Source organism: Akebia trifoliata, chromosome 6 (genome assembly GCF_017979445.1).
Source record: "Akebia trifoliata isolate Shusen 1 chromosome 6, ASM1797944v1, whole genome shotgun sequence".
Lineage (NCBI taxonomy): Eukaryota > Viridiplantae > Streptophyta > Magnoliopsida > Ranunculales > Lardizabalaceae > Akebia > Akebia trifoliata.
The window spans coordinates 27,855,267-27,879,331 of record NC_141380.1 but is presented as its reverse complement, the minus strand read 5'-3'; positions in this window follow the sequence as shown (position 1 = coordinate 27,879,331).

Below are 24,065 nucleotides of genomic sequence, written 5' to 3'. Positions count from 1 at the left end.
AATATGCGTAAATATTGTCGAAAGTTTATTTTCAGTCATGTTTTCCCAAAAATCAAGGTTCCTAAATAAAAGTCGAATGTCAAGGAACATTTTAGTCATTTTTATAATTATTCGTAAACTTCTCTATTTTCACTGATTTTGGTCTCATTAGACTCGAAATCACATTTCGAGAGTAATGAAAGTACTTTCGAAACATTTCAGAGGTGTAGGACCTGTAAGGAGAATTTTCATCATTTTGTCAATTTTCGCAAATTTTGACGTAAAGCTTCTTTTAATCCTAGTGTGATTATTTTTAAGTCTCAAAGTTCCATTTTCTTAGCGTGACAAAATCTCTAGATTATCAAAATGAGTTGAATCCCTATAGTTTTGAATTTCATAAATTGAACATTTTAGCTAAACATGGGTTAAACACGTGTTATTTAGTAAGAGTCAATTTGAATCGCATCCGTGGCTATAGAAAATAAAATAAAAAAAAACTAGTTATTTATTCATCATTTATATATAATAATAAAAATTTGACCCAACACAAATAAAGGGACTGGGTAAAAAAGAGACTACAAAAGTTGAGTAAAGGATTTGGAATATAGATCCAATAAAAGATGAGTAAATTTCTTATGTTAATACAATGAGTAAATTTTTCTACAGGTGTCAAGGTTCAATAACTATACTATAGACGAGGTTATACTTTTATGTTCATGAACTTCAACGATATAAAAAAAATACCAAGTTTTAGTCAATCCTATAAATTGTAAATTTTTGTGCAGGTGTCGAGGTTCTACATATTATGTTCACGAACTTCAACGATTTATCAAAAACCAAGTTTCTATCAATTCTGAAAATTATAAAATTTCCTACAAGTGTCAAGGTTCAATAAATATAATATCCTCGAGGTTCTACATTAAACATATGTTAGTTGTGGTGGTTCGATTACTAATTGTAAACCATATCGTTAATTGACGAATATTTTATCCTATGTAAAAGTATTTCGCCTTTTATATGTTGAAATGTATGTGGCGCTTGTAATTTTTATTTACGAGAGAAAAAAAGGTGGTTGTTGTGAATAGTAAGAAACATCAGGCGAGCAATTGATATGCTACTCAACTTTGAAGATTAGTATGCGTTCAATTATAGTCATTGCACAAACAAATTACACTAAGAAAATTTGAAAATTATGATTTATATTATATTTTTTCTGGTTGAAATGCTACCAAAAATGTTATATAGTGTTTATACAATCCAAGACTTTGTTGAGTCGTGGTCTAATTGGACCATTGTTAATTATGATAACCCTACAAGTAGACAAATGCAAATGACTGTTTGTTGATGAGTTTTGCAAACTAGATACTATTGACAAAAAATTTGATGTAAACATAACTTTTTATTTTTATTATCTTTCTGAAATTGTTTAAGTTTATTGTACATCTAATAAAAATTATAAATACTTCTTTGCAGACCCAAAGCAATAAAAAACTTTAGAAGATCATGACTTAGCTTATTTATGGGGAGATAAAGTAGTGAACAATATATATTTTTTGTTGGATATGTAATGGAAGAACATTGAGAGAATAATATATTTTCTTTTTGGTTGTTGGACAAGTATTATTTGAATGATGTAAGGATGTTCTCTTTTCTTTTAATTAATGCGAAGCAAGTGCTTTCTTTTATAAATATTGAACTAAACAACAATCTAGACATCTACGTAAACAAAATATAAGTACAATATGAATGGTTAATAAGTCTATTACAAAACGACCAATAAGTTTACAATCTCCCTTTGGTTCCTTACAAATAAATATTAATGATGTCTCTTAAACAACCTAGATACATATTTTCATTAGCATGACTTCATCGATCTTTAAACTCCTAATCTGCAATTCATACAAATCGACATATAAGTGAACTAATTATGCAAGAATAGTAAATGATGTTTAAGTAAAAAAATTGTAGTATGAAAATAAATTAAAATTTATATATGATGAATAAATAAATAATGTTACTTTATATATCCATGGATGAGATTGAAATTGACTTTTACTAAATAATAGGTAATCAACCCATACTTAGCAAAAATGTAAGATTTATGAAGTTCAACCCATGAAGATTCTACACATTTGTGAAATTAGTTTTTATAACCTAGTTATAATTGAAGTTCAACCATTTTTATATATTGGATATGAATAACCTCAACGTATATTTACAAACTATTGAACCTCAATTTTTGCAACTCATTTTCAATCAACATAAAAATGAAGCAAGGAAAACACGAAAAAAATGGAAACATTACTTTTGTGTGTTTCAAAACATCATCAAGATATTATTGTTTGGAAAGTAAAAAATGAAAAAGAAAACCTAACGAATGAGGGTATTTGAGATCTTGAGATTGAGGAAGAGTAGAGGATTAAGATTTGATAAAACTAGATGGGGAAGAGAGTAAAGAAGAGAGAAGGGATGTTTGCCTTTTTTTGTTCGATCGAAAGTATTGAAGAAGATAGAGGAGTTTGAAAATATTGAAAAATTGAAGATAAGGGTATTTTAGTCCAAAAAAAATGTTAATGTAGTATTTCGACTTGTTTTGCGTATTAAAAGAAAAGTGGTAGATTTTGCAATAACGTTAAACCTTTATAATTATTAGATTAAATGTCCTCATGTTTATAGTCTTTAGCAACCAAATTCACTTTAAATTTAGAGTGATTTAGACATACCCCCATACTTTTAGGTGAATATTAAAGACATGCCCCTAGGTTTTGAAATTGATGACATACCTCCCTTGACCACAATCCTCTTAATAGAATAATGGGAAAAGACTCAAATGTTCTCATCTTCAACTCCTCAAAAATTCAACTTTCTCTTTTCAAAATCAATTATCTTCCACCTTTTTGAGTGAAAATTTTAAACCTTTACTTCAACTTGAAAACTTTATCTAGATCAACCTTCAAATCTTAAGGAATGATAAATCTTTTGTTGAAGTGAAAATAATGGAATTTTGGATAGAAAAAATAATGAAAGATGACTAGTTTTAAGAATAATTATCACATCCCAAAAATTCAACACGAATCCCAAGGATTCTTTGGTTAAATCTCAAAGCATAATAATCTAACTCATCCCATGACAACACATAATAATAATAATTCATGTTTAATAGTTGTAACGCAACGAAATAATAACTAAAATTAATAAATAAGAGTTTGTGAACGCTAACAATTAATTATAATTATAATCCATAATCCTCAATCTCATAATAACAAATTAATATATCCAAATCCGACTTATGACTATAACAAAATTTAAGATAAAAATGGAACATAGTACCCTAACATAATTTCTCAAACTGGAATATAATCAACCACTGAAGTCTATGACCTATTCAAACTTATGGAGGCAACTGCTCATCAACATACACAGCCTCGGGGATCTCCTCGCACAACTCCTCACAAATTATCTTCTCATTAGCAAAAATATCAAAAATGGTGAATGGTAAGATGAGTAACAAGAATTACTCAACAGGAAGTCTATCATTCTAACAACTAGTTACAGTATGCAACATATAAAGATACTAAAATTTAAATCATGTAAGTTTTGATATAATATATTATTTAAATAAGAACTAAAGAAAATAGTAAAGCAATTCAGATAAATATCATTCTATTAGTTCTATCAAATAAATTGTTATCAGTTTTAACATGCTTTTAAAGTATAAATATTTATCTATTGACATACAATAATAAAGGATACATAATACAAACACGACAATGTAATCAATAAGCGTGTTGACGAACACGTCGATACAAACATTCTCGGCATGGCCATCAATATTCCAAACTGATTTCAGCATGAAATTCTATCATTTTTATTTGATTTTGTGGTCGGTCGTTATTACTACATTTGGTCGATCATTTATCCAGCTCAAACTGGTTATTAACCAAGGTCCAAATACTTGAATCAATTATATTGGTAATTTGTTTGACTACTACAGACTCTCAATTATTACTAACTAGTACAAAAAAGACTTTTCATGTCTAAACCTATCAAGAGACAATACAATGTGAATCTTGATTATCTCAATACTATACAAAAATCACCTTTACACTAGATGTTCCCCAAGAAATAAGAGGAAATTTTTTTTGGATCTTACGAGTTATATTATTCTCTAAGGTATCCTATACTACCAAAGAGGATAGTAAATCAAATGTTATCTTAGATTGACATGTCATTTCTAGAAATATAGTAACATATCACTATTTTTAGGTTTTCTGCAAACATATTTTAGTAAACAAAAATAATTTTATTGTGTTCATATATATAATTTTTTTCTATCAAAAAGACAAATAAAATGTATGGTAATGCCATCCAATTGCATCCATATGTAAAAACCATTCATCCATCAATTATATCTCACGTGATCTTGAAAACGTGAGATATTCATTCAACTATCTATCGCCGCGGGAAATCCTTCTTTATACAAGTTCTCATACGAGGTTTTTGAATAGAACTATCATCCATAACATGGCATAGTCACTACATAAGGTTGGAAGCATTGTCCCATCAAACAGTTAAGAACATAAATTCTCTTTATCCATCCATCAATTCATCAATAAATCATCAATCGTTCTAAGTAACTATCAATATACATTCTTTTTTAAATTATTTATAATCTTGATATATCAACCAATTCCATATGATGGTCTTAGTTGAGTAGAAAAACTTGAAAAATACGATTAAATAAAAAATAATTAAAGTTGTGAAAATTTAACTAAGTATCAAAAATGTGATTTTTCAAAGTTCTTTAAATGAAAAATGAATTTTTGGAAAAAAAAAAAGTGTTAATTATGAGATTTGTCATCGTATAATTTTTTTAAGCTTAATCTGAAGCAAAATTTTAAAAAAATCAAAGATTGAAAATCTTACAAAAATATCCAAATTTGCATTTTGTCCTTGAACCCAAAAATTATATTTTGAATCTTTGAGTTTTAAAATTTTAAACTATTTTTATTATTTTCAAATTTGGGGGTATTCTTGTTGGCATGAGTTGTATGTTGATTTGGTTGAGATATTTTAGGAGAGATTTTAGAAGTTTGACTTATATCACAGTTGGATATATTGCATTTGTTATGGAATCTTTATTGATTTGCCAAAGTTAGTTCTGTATCTATAGCTTTCTCAAATCACTGTTTGGATATATATATATATATATATATATATATATATATATATATATATATATATATATATATATGTACCTTGTAAATTGAAAGAAAATACTAAAAAATACTTATTTTCAAATTCTCTCTGAGTTAACATGGTATCAGAGCAAAGATCCTTGAAATCTCCTTACTTTTCAATATACTAGAAGTTGATGTTGTAATAATAATGACAATAGAAATCGAAGACGATGGCAACATCGACCGATTTGGTGGAACAATGCCAACATTTTTATTTTTTATTTTTTATTTTTTGAGATCAAGGTACTGCTGCTATCCTTGAAGATTTAACTACAAAAATGACTCAGGCTCTGATTTAGAACCAGACCCAGAATTCAGCGGTGACATATGATACTGTCGTTACACAGATTGATATCAAACCTGATGGTACAAATTATGCTTTATGGTCCCAAATTGTTGAGATGCATATCTTAGGTAAATACAAACTGGGATATATAAATGGTGACCTCCCACAACCAGAACCGAATGATCCTACATTCAGAAGATGGAGGACAGAAAACTCTATTGTGAAGGGTTGGTTGATTAACTCAATGGACCCCTCTCTAATCGGCAACTTTATTCGATTTCCAACTGCCAAACACGTATGGGAATCAATTGCTACAACCTATTTTGATGGGAATGACAAATCTCAGGTATATGATTTAAAGAGATGCGTAACTCGAATGAGACAAAATGGAGAATCCATTGAGTCATACTACAATGGTCTCCAAGGCCTATGGAGGGAAATCGACTTCCGCCGCCCAAATCTAATGGAGTGTGCAGGTGACATACAGAAGTATAACTCTTCTTCAAGAAGATCGAGTTTATATTTTCCTTGATGGACTAGATGACAGATTTGACAAAATTAGGAGTGATGTACTCCAACTACAACCATTTCCAACCGTTGAACAGGCCTATGCTTATGTCCGAAGGGAAGATATCAGACAATCGGTCATGCTTGCAAACAATGGTAATCTTACTGCTGCAGCTATGGCATCTAGAGGAGTTAAAACTAGTCCACAGCTACATGTGACTTCCCAAGCTGTAAAATCAAGGTCTTCCACACCAAGTGGTGGAAAACCAAATCCTTCAATAAAGGCTAATGGACAAACAAAAGGTGGAGGAAGTGGCTGTTCTCATTGTGGAAACTTGAAGCATACTCATGAAACTTGTTTCAAGTTACATGGCTATCCAGAATGGTGGAATGAACTCAAGGCTCGGAAACAAAAAGAAGCCAATAGTGGAACCGGGAGAGTACCAATGGCATATGCAGAACCCCAATTGTCTTTTGCTCCACTTGTGGAGTCAAAAGTTGAGCCTACTACTAATCTCAATGATCAAGGTAACGACTGTTGTTACAACAGCAGTGCTCTACAAATTTCTAATGAACAGAGAAAGGGTGGCTGGATAGTGGATTCCGGTGCAAACGATCATATGACATTTTGCCCAGATGACGTTGTCAGATATACAGAACTAAGACGAACTAGTATTTCTAATGTTAATGGGGTCATGTATCCAGTTACAGAGGCTGGAATAGTGCACTTATCATCCTCAATATCTTTGTCTAATACTCTTTTAGTACCATCTCTTTCAAATAAACTTATGTCTATGGGCCAAGCTACCGAAGAATTAAATTGTGTAGCACTAATGTATCCAAACTTTTGTCTTTTTCAGGATATTCTCACGAAGGAAATGATTGGGCATGGTACTAAGAGAGAAGGGTTATACTACATGGATGATTTCAGTTCTGGTAGAGTCAATAATGTGAACCATTCATCTAGTACAAAAGAGAAACAAATCTGGTTATGGCATGTTCGGTTGGGACACTCGTCATTCAGTTAAATGAAACATTTATTTCCACAATTGTTTTCTGATTTGAATTATTCATATTTTAAGTGTGAGACTTGCATTTTAGCAAAGAGTCATTGTGTACCTTTTCCCATTAGTCTTAATAAAAGTGATATTCCTTTTGCTTTAATTCATTCGGATGTTTGGGGACCGTCTCCCATCACAACTGTCCCTGATATACGTTGGTTTGTGACTTTTGTAGATGACTGTACCCGAATGACATGGTTATATATGCTGAAATGCAAAAATGAGGTATTTGGTGTGTTTCGTGCATTTCATGCTATGATCCAAAATCAATTCTCAACCAAAATCAGGATTCTTCAATCCGATAATGGGGGAGAATATGCAAATCAAGATTTTGTGGAATATTTTCACAAACACAGTCTCCTCCACGAATCCTCCTGTAGTCAAACTCCGCAACAGAATGGCGTGGCCAAACTAAAAAATCGACACATTTTAGAAACTGCTCGTGCATTGTTAATTGGAGCAAAAGTACCTCACCGCTACTAGGACAATGTTATTGTAATTGTCGTCCACTTGCTGAATCGTATGCCTTCTAAAGTCTTGGAGTTCAAAACTCCATTACAAGTTTTGTCAGAACATGTTACATTACCATCTATACTCCTTATTCCTCCTCATGTATTTGGATGTGTTACATTTGTTCATCTACATAAAAATCAACGAACCAAACTCGACCCTTGTGTTGTTTGTTGTATTTTTCTAAGGTATGGTACAAACAAGAAAGGCTACTGTTGCTATAATCCTACTACAAAACGTACCTATAGCACAATGGATGTTACATTCTTAGAATCTGAGAATTTTTACTCGCCATTATTATCGACTTCTCATCTTCGGGGGGAGACATGGAAGGAAGAGCAGAAGTGGTGGGATTGCCCAACGGCAAATGTTGATGGTCCAAGTCCAGAAAATGCTGCAATAGCACCAACAGAAGTGGACGTTGCAGCAGGCGTTACAAAAGATGCTGCAACAATGCCAGAAAACGCTGCTACAATAGCAAAAGGTGTTACAACAACCAAAGAAGATCTTGAACATCACACACCCAGTAAGGAAACCCCTCTACTCCATGTACCTGACAATAACCATCATTCTCTTGAGAATATTCATGAGGTAATCTCTATTGTTCCACCTTCTAGCCATGTTTTGGATACTCCCGTTGGTTATCACTTACCTTTCAGTCACAATAGGGGTAAGCCCCCAGCTCGATACTCACCTAACACTGAAGGAAAACAATCGAAATATCCTATCTCTAATCATGTAACCACTCAAAGGCTGACTGAATCTCAGAGACTTCACTGATAAGTTGTCCTCTTGTCATATTCCCCATGGAATTCATGAAGCCTTAATTGATCATAAATGGACTCAACCAATATAAGAAGAAATGGAAGCATTGGAAAAGAACAAAACATGGGATCTTGTTCCGCTGCCAGAGGGGAAGAAGACAGTTGGGTGTAGATGGATTTTCTCCATTAAGCATAAGGCGGATGGGTCGATTGAACGATACAAGGTGAGATTAGTAGCCTATGGCTATACACAGACATATGGAGTAGACTATCATGAGACTTTTTCTCCAATGGCAAAATTAAATAATGTCAGAGTTTTATTATTTTTAGCAACAAATTTAGATTGACCACTACACCAATTCAATGTAAAGAACGTTTTTCTTCATGGAGATCTTGAGGAGGAAGTGTATATGGACATCCCATCGAGTTATATCTCATCTCACACCACTGGAATTGAAAATGCAAGTTTCAAAAGACTTTATATGGACTGAAATAGTCACCACGTGCTTGGTTTGACTGATTTAGTATGGCTATGAAAAAGTATGGTTTTTAACAAAGCAACTCAGATCATACTCTTTTCCTAAAACGACAAGGGAAGGTAACTGCCTTAATAATTTATGTGGATGATATGATCATTACAGGAGACGATATAGAAGAAATAGGTAAACTGCAGAAACAATTGGCTACCTGTAGACACCGTATTTTTGCGCTCGCCTGATTAATCAACTCGTCAACCGATTGCAACGGTTCCCAATGATGGATGATTATTCTGATGCTATATTTTGTTGCTAGATATGTTTCAGAAATTCGGATGACAAAACTGTAGAAACCACGCTACGCTAAAAAAATATAATCCCAAAAACATAGAAATCATCATTTTTCAGACAAAAAGAAGCTTCACGATAAAAATCACTAAAAAATAATCAAATTATCAAAATACCCCTAACCTCAAAACATCCCTAGAGCCTACATTACGTTTAGGAAAATCTTTTCAAACACATAAAACAACAAACTATGAAAATGCCCTTCATAAAGTTCACAATCATTTCGCACAAAAAATTTCATAAATGACACAAACTAATATTCCCATTGAATTCCTTATGAAAAATTGATTCCAAAACATCTTAGAACATTGAAAAATGACTTAAAACACAAAAAATCTTCTCCGAGGGCAAAATGATAATTTTCTAATTTTAATAATTAAAATTTTTGAAATTAATAATTAAAACATTAATTAATTTAAAGTGAAATCCTAATTAAAATTCAAGTCAACCAAGTAAGACTTAAGTCAAAATCCTAAAGTCAAGTCAATCAAGTAAGACTTAAGTCAAAACCCTAAATTCAAGTCAATCAAGTGAGACTTAATACAAAACCCTAATCAATCTAATAAGACCAAAGTCAAAACCCTAATAGAATTCTAATTAAACTAAAAAACTATCTAAAAGAATTCTAATTAAACTATAAAACTATCTAAAAGAAACCTAATTAAATTCTAGAACTATCTAATATAATTTTAATTAAACTATAAAACTATCTAATGTAACTCTAATTAAATACTAACTCTATTTAAAAATAATTCTAATTAAATACTAACTCTATCTAAAATAATTATAATTAAACATTAATTCTATCTAAAAAGTACTTTAAAAAATCTATAAATAAGGGTTTCTACAACCTATTTTCGTATGAAAAAATAAACCCTAAGAAAAATAGGTCAAAGTACTTTCCTAACCTCCCATAAACTCTAATTTTGAAGCCCTAACTCCTTACCTAACATCCATACCCCAACTTCAGCTCAAAAAATACCTATAAGCTCTTCAAAAACACTCATAAATCCAAAAAAAAAATCAAAAAATTCAGATCTAAGAAGAAAGTACCTCGTCTTGAAAATCTAAAGTAAATCTGGTGACAGACAAAGCGATGAGTGCTGTACGAGGAGTTGTTCTATCAGATCTGAGGGAACAAAACCATTGCGTTCGTAAAGGTAATTTTTTTTTATTTAGGTTTTTTTAGCAATGTAGTTTTATTTGGAAATTAGTAGAGATCGGTGTTTATCGGGCGGGGTTGGTGCCTAACATCTTCCAACCCTGTAATATGATCCCCGGACTCAGTATATTTTTAGTAGATTAGTTGTTTTTTATCCGTTTCGAATCGATATTCGGTTCTTAGACCGCAATAACTAGGTAGCGACTCCCAAACCTCACAGGTAAAAAACAGATCCGCGCACCCCGCGGATCGAGGGCTCTTTTAGTGGCAACTCCACTGGGGATTATTAAGGATCAAATTTGAAAAGTCTCAAGTATGGGAGCATTGCCAAAAACGACCTAGTTTTTTTTATTTAGTTTGTTTTATTTTTTTGTTTATTTTTATTTTTATTGTGACTTGATTGTGGATCGTTTATGTGGATTTTGGGTATTGTTTTATTTATTTATTTATTTATTTTATATCCAATTAAGGGTCATTGTTTGATGATCCCTAAATAATGAAAGATTTAAATTGACATATGAATTGAGGATGGGATGATGTTAACATTAAAAATTTGGATATCATATTCTTGGATGCTTAGTTTTTGTGGTCCCAATCAAAAGGATGGAGACTCTAAAATAATCTAAGATTTTCAAAAGAAAATAATGATACAAAATAGATGGATGTTGTTAGGCATATGATTGGTGAGATAAAGGGTGATGTTAGTTTTTTTATTATAAAACAATAAAAATAAAAAACGTTAAAAAGAAAAAGAGAATGTTTTTAAAAAAATTTGAAAAAAAGTTTTAAAAAATAGATAAATAAAAAAATATTTTTAAAAAAATGGTTAAAATTTTTTTTAAACGTTTTAAAACACAATTAAAAAACGTTTTAAAAAAAAGAATATAAAAAAAAATTATAAAAAAAACATTTTTTAAAAAAGTAAAAAACGTTAAATTTTTTTTAAAAAAATAAACGATTAAAAAAATAAAAAAAATTAATTAAAAAAATTTAAAAAATAAAATAAAAAACGTTAAAAAATGAAAAAAAAAATTAAAATAAAAAAACAAAAAAACATTTTAAAAAATGTTAAAAAATTATATAAAAAAATTTAAAAACATTTTTTTAAAAAATTTAAAAAAAAACGTTAAAAAATTAAAAAAAACATCTTAAAGAAATTAAAAAATTAAAAAAAAAATCAAAAAAAATTTATTAAAAAAACGTTTAAAAAAAAAACAAACGTTTAAAAGGTTTGAAAAAAGAAATGTTAAAAAAATTAAAAAATAAAAACATTAAAAAAAAATTTTAATAAAATAAAAACAAATGTTTAAAAAAAGTTTAAAAATAAATAAATAAGAAGTAAAAAAAAACGTAAAAAATAAAACATTTAAAAAAAAATTTTAAAAAAAGTTTTTTTTGTTTCAAAATTTTTTATTTTAAAAAATATTCGATTTTTATATTTAAAAAAAAAAGGAAATTTAAAAAAAAAAAAAAAACTGAATTCAGTTTTTCTTTATTTAAAAAAAAGAAATTCATAACTCCTTATCTCCAACAATTATCATTCCATACTTAGTTCAATATTCTTTAGAATCTCAATTCGATTAGGGTCAACCAAAATAATCCTTGATTGGACAATACAAATATATATATATATATATATATATATATATATATATATATATATATATATATATATATATATATATATATATATATATATATATATTTGGTTTTGACTAAAATTGTATGCATGTTCAAACAATCGAATCCGATGATTAGTCATTATGTTGAATACCTATCTAATATTATCATGATCTTGATATATGTGCTTATTTTTTATCTTAATGATGTGATTGGATTGGTATATATTCATGTGGTATCAATAATGTGATGTAATGATCAGGCCTATGGGCCCATTTATTTGAAAAACGCCTTGGGCACATCCTACTTTGTTTTGCACACACCACTAGCACGTTTATTGCTTTGTACTCTTGCATGTCCTATATAACCAACATGGCACTAGTGCATGTCCCGGTCTCTTCGGAGATGCAATGTCATTCATGAAAATCACAACTCCAGTCACATACCTTAGAGTATATAAAACTAAGACATCAGTACCGTTTGATCAGATGACTCTGAAAAGTATATCGATGCACCCAGGCTGGAGCGACCTGAGCCTTTGACCTATTGTAAGCCGCACAGTCACATGTCCCGATTGCCAACGTAGTGCTAGTATGTGGTCGGTCCCCTCATGGGATGCCAAATCATTTATGAAAACTACAACTCTTGACTCGTACTCATAGGTATATCGAAAATAATATAAGTACATCAATTGCACTTCTTAGTCAAAACCAATGCCTAAGCGAGATCCTGCTCCGATGTACCACGGTACTAAGAGGATAAACTACGTATATTCTAGAAAAGAGGTAATTTAAGAGTGTCTTTGCTCAACATTGCGTGCCACCTCTGATCTGGGGATTAAACTGGCTTTTTTTGGCTTCAGAGAAGTAGGTTGGAGTTTTAGATTATCACATATACGATATATCAAACTAAGTCACCACATACCATCTGATTGAGCACGTTCGAGAGGTATATAAGTGCACTTGGACAAGGGTGGCCAGATAAATTGCATTCCACGTAGTAAACCTAGAGTCTAAAAGCCTTCCTATAGGTCACGACCTGAATTGACTATGGGTGTTCCCAGGTTGTTCTATTTAATTCAACCAACAGAAAAGTGGGTGGACTAATCCAGACCATTCAAACTAAACCCACTATATCGGCTTGAACCAATCGGTGAAATGTACCGATCAATTTGAACCAATTAAACCAGTTGGCCCAATTGACAAATGGATCAAACTGATCAATACGAACTAATTGGTTTCACTTTTAAAGATCCAGACCATTTTATATAAAGAAGATTCGATCTTAGGATCAAATTAATTTGTCTGATCAAAGGTTCAATCCCAATCAGGGGTAGACTTGCGTCTAACATTTCTCACTTTCTTAGTCACTGTAGACTTATAGTGCATTTGGATTCGATATTTCCCATCGGACGTAGGCTAATTTATATCAGAATTTTAATCATGTGATTAAGAATCAAACCTTCAAAATCGATGGTTAATCTTAGGTGCCCCTAAACATTATAAACCCTCATCTGTGTCATTTTGGGTCCGTCAAAAGAGTCGTCTAGTCAAAGTACTAATGTCAAGTCCAAGTAGTCCATCCATCCAGAAGGACTTTCTCGCTTTGTAGATAATTGTCTACGAGTTTTCTTTGAGTTTCAATCTAGTTTTTATCAGTCTTTAAATCCAGTTAGTTGTTTCAGTTACGTTAGTCTTTCTTTAATTTTTGAGTTTTATTCGAGTTTGTCAGTCTATGTTCTTTTTATTCTAATAAATAAATAAGCTTTTGATTATCATGCGTACAATAATGATGTGAACATAAAATTTGACATGAGGAATGACTCAAGGCTTACTAAGCAAATTTGATAAATATTAGAATTAGAGAGTACACTCAAAAAGTGCAAATTAGTACTACATTATTCTTAGGGGAACATAAGAAAATAATAAACTTCCTTGGAAAATTCAACAATGTTCCTACATGGTCTCATGAGAATATATTGATAGATTGCACCAAAATAGATCAAAACATAAAGTCGATGGTGATATTTAAGATCAAAGATTATCGGTCAAGAATGATGTAGTTGAAATCATCGATAAAGGTGCTAAGATCCGCAAGAAAAGATTTATCATATTTTTCACTCAAGAGAGAAGAGTTCTCATTCGCAAAAAAATATGAGATTTTTTTTTAAGTTTGAAAAAGATTGAACGAGTCAATGTCAAATACAAAGAATTCAATCATACTTAACTTCGTAAAAGAAGACTAAAGATTACTCATTTTTAAAAGAAAACTGAAGATTGCTCATTCTCAGAAAAAGACTGAATATTACTTTTTCTTAAAAAAAGACCTCATCGATAGAGCAATTAAGACATCAAGTTCTTAGAACTTTAACCAAATCAATTAGCATTTCACCAAAGGAGGCCTTCTTTGGTCTAACTATTTTCTTGTCTTACCAAGGAAAAGATAACCTTCTTTAGCCACTCGTAGCTTTTAAAAAATCAATAGTCTCTTTTTTCTAAACCACACCAACCAACTTAGGAAGGGAAATCTAAGTATGAACTACGTTTTGACTTGATCACAAAAGAGAAAAGATAGATTTTGGGTACGTAGGCAACTTGAAAAGTTACTTCAGGCCCGGTCAAGCAAAAAAAATGTATTATCTTAAGAAAAGTGTCATCCAAAAGGAAAATCCCCTATTGAAAGGTTCAAAAAAAAGAGAATATCAAACTAAGGGCATTTAGAAAAGAATCAAAATAATTGACAGAAAATATTGACAAAAAAAGAGAATATTAGACTAGGGGCATTTTGGAAAGTCAAGCCTTTTACCCTTTCTTTCTAAACCATGTCCTAAGCCCACCTATTAAGTCCTCCTGAATGCTAATTGACTCGATTAAGGTGTAGGGAACCATAAAACTGTCGAGTTGAATATTCAAGATCAACGAGAAAAAAGAGAAGTTCGCTAAGTCGAAAACCTGAAAAGACGACTTAGGTAAAAGTTAGGGCATAATCATAAAAAAGAAAGCATGCTAGGTTGAAAACCTGAAAATCTGACCTAGGCAAAAATCAATGCATCTTTAGAAAAAGAAAAGAAAAATCCGCTAGGTTGAAAATCTGGAAAGACAACCTAAACAAAAATTAGGATATCATAAAAGGGGAGAAAATGTCCCATCAAGAAGAAAAATTCAAAAGGAAGCTCCTGTAGAAACTAGGAAATACAGAACCATTCAAGCCATAACATTCGTTCTTTCAAGAGCTCACATTTAACAAAGACAATGTTGAAGTCGAAAAAATCAGAAGTCATCTTGAATATTGTAAGATCTTCAAGAGTATGTTTACTTGTTTAAGTGCTCATTAATGGAAGATGTAGAATCATCAACCACTTTGAAGAGAAAGATCTTCTATTCTAATATTTATCAAGATTTTTTAAGTTCAGCTCAAGCATTTTTCAAAAGAAATTCGAAAGAAAATGATCAATCCCTTATTGCACATATGACAATCTTAAGAGTATTAAATTTAAGGGAATGTCAGCTCTTCTATCTGTCATACATCAGAGTCCATATTTTTCAAGCGTAATTCATTCCATCAGTCTCATAGTCAAGTCCCAATTAAACCCAACCTTAAAACTAGGGGCATTTTTTACGGTCATTTAATTCCAAAGTTTTGTTCTTAATCACATGATAAAAAGGAAAATCTTACTTAAAAGTCCAATGATAATTATGAATCCAAATGCATAATAAGTCAATAAAGGCCAGATCCTTCAAACTTTGAGTTTGATTTTGAATTATAAAATGAATTAATAGGATTGTTTAAGTTCCTATAAATCTAAGCCTGAGAAACGTGGTTTAGTAAGTTCGAGTCCGAAAAACGAGACTCCAACTTTTTTTGAATCATAGAATGAATTAATAGGATTGTTTAAGTTCTTATAAATCTAAACCCGAAAAACGTAGCTTAGTAAGTTTGAGTTTGAGAAACGAGACTCCAACTGTTTTTGAATCATAGAATGAATTAACAGGATTGTTTAAGTTCCTGTAAACCTTAGCCCGAGAAGCGTGACTCTAATATGTTCGAGTCCGAGAAACGAGACTCCAATTTTTTTGAATCATAGAATGAATTAACAGGATTGTTTAAGTTCCTTAGCCCGAGAAACGTGGCTACAATAGGTTCGAGTCCGATAAACAAGACTCAAACCTTTTCAAACTCTAAAAAAGAATTTCAAACAGGATTTAACGAAGTTCCTACAATGTTATGACTCCAATTACCTCATTGTTCAATATTGTCATGATTGTTTTCATTGTATAAGCACATTTTAATTTTGAATCATTATTGTCAGTGAGAGAAGATCTCTTGGACCTGACACATTTTTACTCAATAAGCATCACACCATTGCACAGACGTGCACTTTTGCATTAGTCAGGGAGAATTTTCTAAAATTCAAGAATTTGACATCGTTAGTAAAAGTTCAAGCTCGAGGACCTGACAAACTTGTTCGGGGAGAGTTTTACCCTCAATGATCTGAACGTCTCGATGAATTGCTAAATCAGGCTACAAAATGAACTGTCACTAGCTTTGACTTTCGGATATCGCACTATCTATCGAAATAGATTTGTTATCTAATTTGTTTGAACCGTAGACACCCCATTTTTGCACTCGCCTGATTAATCAACTCATCAACCCGATTACAACGGTTCCCAATGATGGATGATCATTCCGATGCTATATTTTGTTGCTAGATATGTTTCAGAAATTCGGATGAGATATCTCAAACTAACAAAACTATAGAAACTACGCTACGCTAGGAAAATATAATCCTTAAAATATAAAAATCATCATTTTTCAAATAAAAAGAAGGTTCACGATAAAAATCACTAAAAAATGATCAAATTACCAAAATACCCCTAACCTCAAAACATCCCTAGAGCCTACATTACATTTAGGAAAACCCTTTCAAACACATAAAACAACAAATCGAAATCAAATAAATCATTTTGTCAATTTTCACAAAATTTGACAAAATTACGAAATACCCTTCTAAAGTTTACGATCATTTCGCACAAATTTTTTTATAAATGACACAAACCAATATTCTCATTGAATTTCTTACGAAAATTAATTCTAAAATATCTTGGAACATTGAAAAATGACTTAAAACACAAAAAATCTTCTCCGATGGCAAAACGATAATTTTATAATTTTAATAATAAAAAATTTTGAAATTAATAATTAAAATATTAATTAATTTAAAGTGAAATCCTAATTAAAATTCAAGTCAATCAAGTAAGACTTAAGTCAAAATCCTAAAGTCAAGTCAATCAACTAAGACTTAAGTCAAAACCCTAAATTCTAGTCAATCAAGTAAGACTTAAGTCAAAACCCTAAATTCAAGTCAATCAAGTGATACTTAAGTCAAAATCCTAATTAATCTAATAAGACCAAAGTTAAAATTCTAATAGAATTCTAATTAAACTAAAAAACTATCTAAAAGAATTCTAATTAAACTCTAAAACTATCTAAAAGAAACCTAATTAAATTCTAAAACTATCTAATAGAATTCTAATTAAACTATAAAACTATCTAATGTAATTCTAATTAAATACTAACTCTATTTTAAAATAATTATAATTAAACACTAATTCTATCTAAAAAATACTTTAAAAAATCGATAAATAAGGGTCTCTACAACCTATTTTCGTATGAAAAAATAAACCCTAAGAAAAGTAGGTCAAAGAGCTTCCCTCGCCCCCCATAAATCTTAATTTTGAAGTCCTAACTCCTTACCTAACATCCATACCCCAACTTCAGCTCAAATAACACCTAGAAGCTCTTCAAAAACACCCATAAATTCAAAAAAAAATCAGAAAATTCAGATCTAAGAAGAAAGTACCTCGTCTTGAAAATCTGAAGTAAATCCGATGACAGACGAAGCGAGGAGTGCTGTACGAGGAGCTATTCTCTTATATCTGAAGGAACAAAATCGTTACGTTTGTAAAGGTAATTTATTTATTATTTAAGTCTTTTTAGTAATGTAGTTTTATGTAGGAATTAGTAGAGACCGACGTTTGTCAGGCGGGATTGGTGCCTAACACCTTCCAACCCCGTAATATTATACCCGGACTCAGTATTTTTTTGTAGTTGATTAATTTTTTTTTATCCGTTTCGAGTCGATGTTCGGTTCCTAGACCGTAATAACTAGGTGGCGACTCCCAAACCTCAAAGGTCAAAAGCGGATCTACGCACCCCGAGGATCTAGGGCGTTTTCACTATCGAGTTTGAAATGAAAAACTTGGGAGGACTCAAGTATTTCTTAGGAATTGAAGTGGCTAGATCAAAACAAGGCATCTTTCTTTCACAAAGGAAGTATGTACTAGACCTACTAACCGAAGTAGGGATGCTTGACTGCAAGCGAGCTGACACTCCAATGGTTCAGAATCAGAAACTTGGAGATTTTTCAGATCAAGTACTAACCAATAAATATAGGTATTAACGACTAGTGGGTAAGTTGATTTACCTATCCCATACTCATCCAAACATTTCCTATGTTGTCAGTATAGTCAGTCAATTCATGTATTGTCCTAGTGAAAACCATATGGATGTTGTGGTTCGAATACTTCATTATTTGAAATCAGCACCTGGAATAGGGCTTATGTTTTTCAGAATGGTCATTTAGACGTTGAGGGTTACACAGATGTTGATTCGGCAGGAAGCATATCTGATAGAAAATCTACGTCTGAATACTTCACTTTTATCAGTGGTAACTTGGTTACATGGAGGAGCGAGAAACAAAAAGTAGTCGCTTTGTCAAGTGCAGAGGCTGAATTTCGAGGAATGGCGAAGGGACTGTGTGAACTTCTTTGGCTTAAAAGATTACTGTCAGAAATTGGTTTTGCTCCCAAATCAGAAATGAACTTGTATTGTGATAATAAAGCGGCCATTGAAATATCCCATAACCCGGTTCAGCATGACCGCACGAAACATATCGAAGTAGATCAACATTTCATTAAACAAAATCTTGAAAAAGGAGTGATTCGTTTTCCATTTGTCAGATCAGAGGATCAAATCGCTGATATTCATACAAAAGCAGTCTCTAGCAAAAACTTTCATAGCTCACTTAACAAGTTGGGCATCGAAGACATCTTTGCACCAACTTGAGGAGGGTGTTGGCATGAGCTGTACACTGATTTGGTTGAGATATTTTAGGAAAGATTTTAGAAGTTTGACTTATATCACAGCTGGATATATTCCATTTGTTATGGAATCTTTATTGATTTGCCAAAGTTAGTTCCGTATCTATAGCTTTCCCAAATCACTGTTTGGATATATATATATATATGTACCTTGTAAATTGAAGGAAAATACTAAGAAATACTTATTCTCAAATTCTTTCTGAGTTAACAATTCTCTTATTGACATTTAGTTAAATATTTTTAATAAAAATAAGATGCTAAAAATATTATGTTTGTATAATAAAACAATGCAAAAACGATGCTAAAAATTTGGTTTTGTCATCGACAGAAGCAATTTCTGTCAGTAGCTATCGGTGTTGTCGATAAAGAGCATTTTGAAGATGGCAAAGTCGATGGAATTGATGGTGGGTGTCGATGTCCCCGACAAAGATGAACTACATCGATATTTTTCTACCACAACTTCTTTGATATTACCTTAAATTCATCCAAAACTTTTCTAAAACCTATCAAATACTATAAAATAAAATAAAAACTATGGAAACTATTTTGTTTTAATATTTTAAAACAAGGTCTATGATTTTTAATCATCTAATCATGCATGTTCTTTGATGGAATAATCCTACATTGATATCATAATCATGATCACAGATCAAAAGTGAATTTCTACGAAAATTTATATAACTAGAAAGTAAAATAGAAGAAATCCTACCTGATTGTGTCTTTTACGAAAGATCAACTCAAAAGGACCACTTTTGTCCGAGCTTGAAAGTTATTTTTCGACCAAAACATTTTTTTTCTTGGATCAATGTGAAGCCTTCAACAAAAAGAAACTTTTCTTCTCTTTCTGCGAGTCTTGAATCCCACTCTATAATCTTTGAATCAAAACTTCTAGCTTTATGGAGGATAAGATTAGGGATTTAGTTCGGAGAAAAGATAAAAATTCTATAAATTTTCTCTAACTTTAGTATTTATAGTGACTTAGAGATGTAGAGGTAATTTTTTAATTTTATTTATTTTATTTAAAAATTCCATGTTCTAGGCTCTGATTTTTATGATCTTATAGTTCATTTTAGGTTATTTTTTTATACGATCTTAATGGTGTGATCAGATTTCCCAAGTTCTAACTCTAACAATTATTTCTCCTTCTGAGTATAAACTTGACACTAAATTCAAGGATTTAAAAACTTTTTTGTTCGACTTCTGATTAAGGCATGCTTACAAACTAAATTATTTTTTTCGACCATTTTGAGGAAGAAGAAACAATGGAATTTTTTTCTATAGAAAACTCAAGGTTTTCTTAAAAAAAACTAAATGCTAGGTTGAAAATGATGAATTAAAGAGAGGTTGAGTATATTACAAAAAGATACTATAGAGATTTAAAAGATTGAAGATTACTAATTTTAAGAAGAAAAATCAAGAGGTTTTAATTAAAAGTTAAATACATAGACATTTAGGTCTTTTCCCCTAATATATTAAAAAGATTGAGGTCAAGAGAAGCATGCCCTCAGTTTCAAAACATAGAGGTATCTCTAATATTCACCAAAAAATGAGGGGGCATGTCTAAATCACCCTTAAATTTATTTATGGACCCATCAAATTTTATTTTATTTTTAAATCCATTTACAATTAATTTGTTTATAATATAGAAGTAGATCAACTAACTCCCACATGTTACAATGCATTATGAATTCAATTTCACTATTGATAACTTCTCTCAAGAATAAAGCATCAGATTAGATCATTACCTTTTTAAATGTTTAAGGGTTTCTTCTACTTAATAGGCAATAAAATCATGACCTAAATTTTGTATGATCCTTGCTCGTTTGTTTAAAATCCACCAGGTATCTGTTTAGCCTATTTGTTCATGACCCTACTAAGGCCCATCTAAGTCGAGCTATTCACGTCTATTTTTTCATAAATATTAGTAATCTGATCCATCTTCTTTTTTAGAAAAATAATTAATTTTATCTCATTATCAATAAAAACGGTTGGTTCCTCGACAACTTATCTTACAAGATGAGGCAACTAAAGATTCATCACCAACAATCAAGTTTTTATATTCTACTGATTTAAGCAAACTCACGTTTCTTATTGATCACCATAAATTTGGGAGAGGGTATTAGAGTATTATTTATGATGCACTATAATAAGGTGTAATGTTTTGCAGGTGCCGACTAACTTAGTTGGTAAAGTCTTTGAGTGATACCAAAGACCTGGGTTCAAATCCCGCCAGCACCAAGTTACTGAACTCATTAAAAAAAGACTTATCGATAAATAAATAAAAGGTGTAATGTTTTACACCATATTACTCTCATAAATATTATGATGGATTTGATTAGATTATCTTTTAGAGTTTATTTTCAAATAAGATTTGCTTAATTTGCTCTTTATATCAGCTGTCCCAGGGTTCTTGTAACTCAATCAAGTGAATCAATAGATTTTTTTATATCTTTTATGAGTATTCTTATTGAAAATATAGACAATAGATGGGCATTGTGGAGAAACTTTCATCTTCTATATCATTAGATATTTCTTGAAAGGGTCAGGTTCGACAACCAACATTAAGGAGCCAACACGTTTGTCCTATATGGCTTAAAAGTTTTGGATTGGACTGATTTTTTGTGACCGATCTCTATGGTGAGAAAATTATCCTCACAAAAAATCAGCCCAATCTGAAACTTATAATCCCATATAAATGATTTAGAAATTGTGGACCATCATTTTTTACTGAAAATTTGTAAATCACTTTTTATAGACTTAGAAGTTTCATATTGGGCTGATTTTTTGTGATGATGACCTCCTCATCATAGAGATCATCCTCACAAAAAATCAGCTCAATCCGAAACTTTTAAGTCGTATTGGACAACATTGACTGTCGAACGCCACCCTTCATCAAATGATGTGGGGTTGACCTTAAAGAAGAACATTTTATCTAGTATTCTTATATAATTCATCATTGTTCGATGCTTCAAGGAAAGTGGTTAAAGGTATTGAAAAAAATGTATGGAATTTCACATAGGACACTTTCTTGGATTCTCTTATATACAACTTGATCAAGATGGAAAAAGTGTATACTCAAGAAAAAAATTGGAGGTCCCCGGCTTATGAAAATTAAGAGTATGAACCAAACATTATTGAAAAAAATGATTTAGAAGAGGAATCTTATAGATTTCAAAGGACAATTATTGTTCAAAAAATTGTTTCAAGCCATGTGATTAGGAAAGTGGACTTTTCAGGGACCCTTGCGGACATGGAATTTGGAAAGAAGTCTTGAAAAGATAAGGAGTTCAATAAAGACATCAGGTACAAAGTTGTAAGTGATGATAGGATTTGTTTTTGGGAAGATAAATGACGTAGAAACTCTTTAGAGTCTCAATTCCCTTGTCCAATTTCATTATTTTTAAAAAATAGCAACAAAAAAAAAACCCCACTCCATTTAAAACATGGCATAAGAATTAAGAGAAACCCTATCATAGAATATAGGGACTATAAGAAATTTGAATGGTTACGAAGTGAACTTAGTGATTAGGATTAAGGAATGTATTTTTCTTTGAGGATGAAAGACAGAAGGAGATGGATAAAGTATTTACCATGAAAAATCAAGGATTTTTGGGAAGGTCTCAATGGGTTGAGCCCGTGCTTTGCTTTTGATAACTTTTTGATAGGCTCAACCTAGTCAAGCTTGGCCACACAAATCAAATTCAAGCATTGAAAACCCTAGTTGAAAATGAGGATGCGTCGATCTTGTTCTATTAGTTTCTTTTCTAAACCCGTTGTCGCCCTCACCTTAAGAAAATATTTTAAATACTCAAAATACCCATTCATATATATAAAATATTCTTGTACACGGCTATAAAATATTATTGCAATCATACTTCAACTATTGGTTATGGTAAATGGCAAAAAACCATCCACATTCTCATCATTTTGGACGATTCAAGTTATTTATTAATTTTTTTGTAAAAATAATTCTTATTTTCACTAAAGTCTACATCATGAGCTACCTCAACTGACCAAGCAATGATTTTGTTGCTTGGTAACAGGAAATGGTATTGGGTCGTTGTTGGTTATTGGGCTTAGATCCATAGCTCAGTTGATCGATATTTTGCAACCCCAACTTTGAGGTCATGGGTTCAAGTCCACCTTAATTATTAAAAAAATAAAATAACAAACTCAAGCAACAACTTTACTTCTTTTCTAGATTTTGAATCGATGAATTCACAATTATTTTTTTGAACTTTTTTAAGTGTTGAGCTCATTGTTTCTAAGAAAAATAGTAACTTTTGATCTTAGCATTCGTTTGCTATTACTAAGTTTATTGGGATATCTTTGTGAGCTCCCCGAAAAAACATAAATAAAAACGTGAGAATGTATGTCTAAATCAAACATAGGGGAATTTTTTAGGAGCGACGGGCTCACTCTTTTTTTGTGTGCTTATCGTGGGTATCCCCTCCCTTCAGGTGAGACTAATCCCATAGTCACACACACCACCCCTCAGAAAGTCCTACGTGCAATTGGTGGAGTCGAGGGTCAACTGGACCCTAAAGGGTGGCCCCAAGGAATTTATAACTCCTTAGGTTTCTAACACTTGACCTACCCTTCTTGAGGAGCTTTCAACTATCGAGCTCACTCTACTTCTAAAGAATATATACCATAACTATTGAACCTTGAACATGTTTGGGTTTTTTATTTTTATTTTTATTTTTTAATATCATAGGGTATCCCCACACCCTTTAGGATGGAACCAGTATCATTGGTCGTACCCTTAAATCTATGGAAGTTTTCTATCATGCGATAGTAAGTTAAGAGGTCATCCAATTTCAAAAACACAACTAGAGAGAGGCAACCCTTATTGCTAGTTCTACCGCTAAGCCAACCCCTAGGGGTATGTTTAGGTAGATTGCATAATCTACCTAAGAAATATATAATATAATTGCTAAATTGGTCATAGT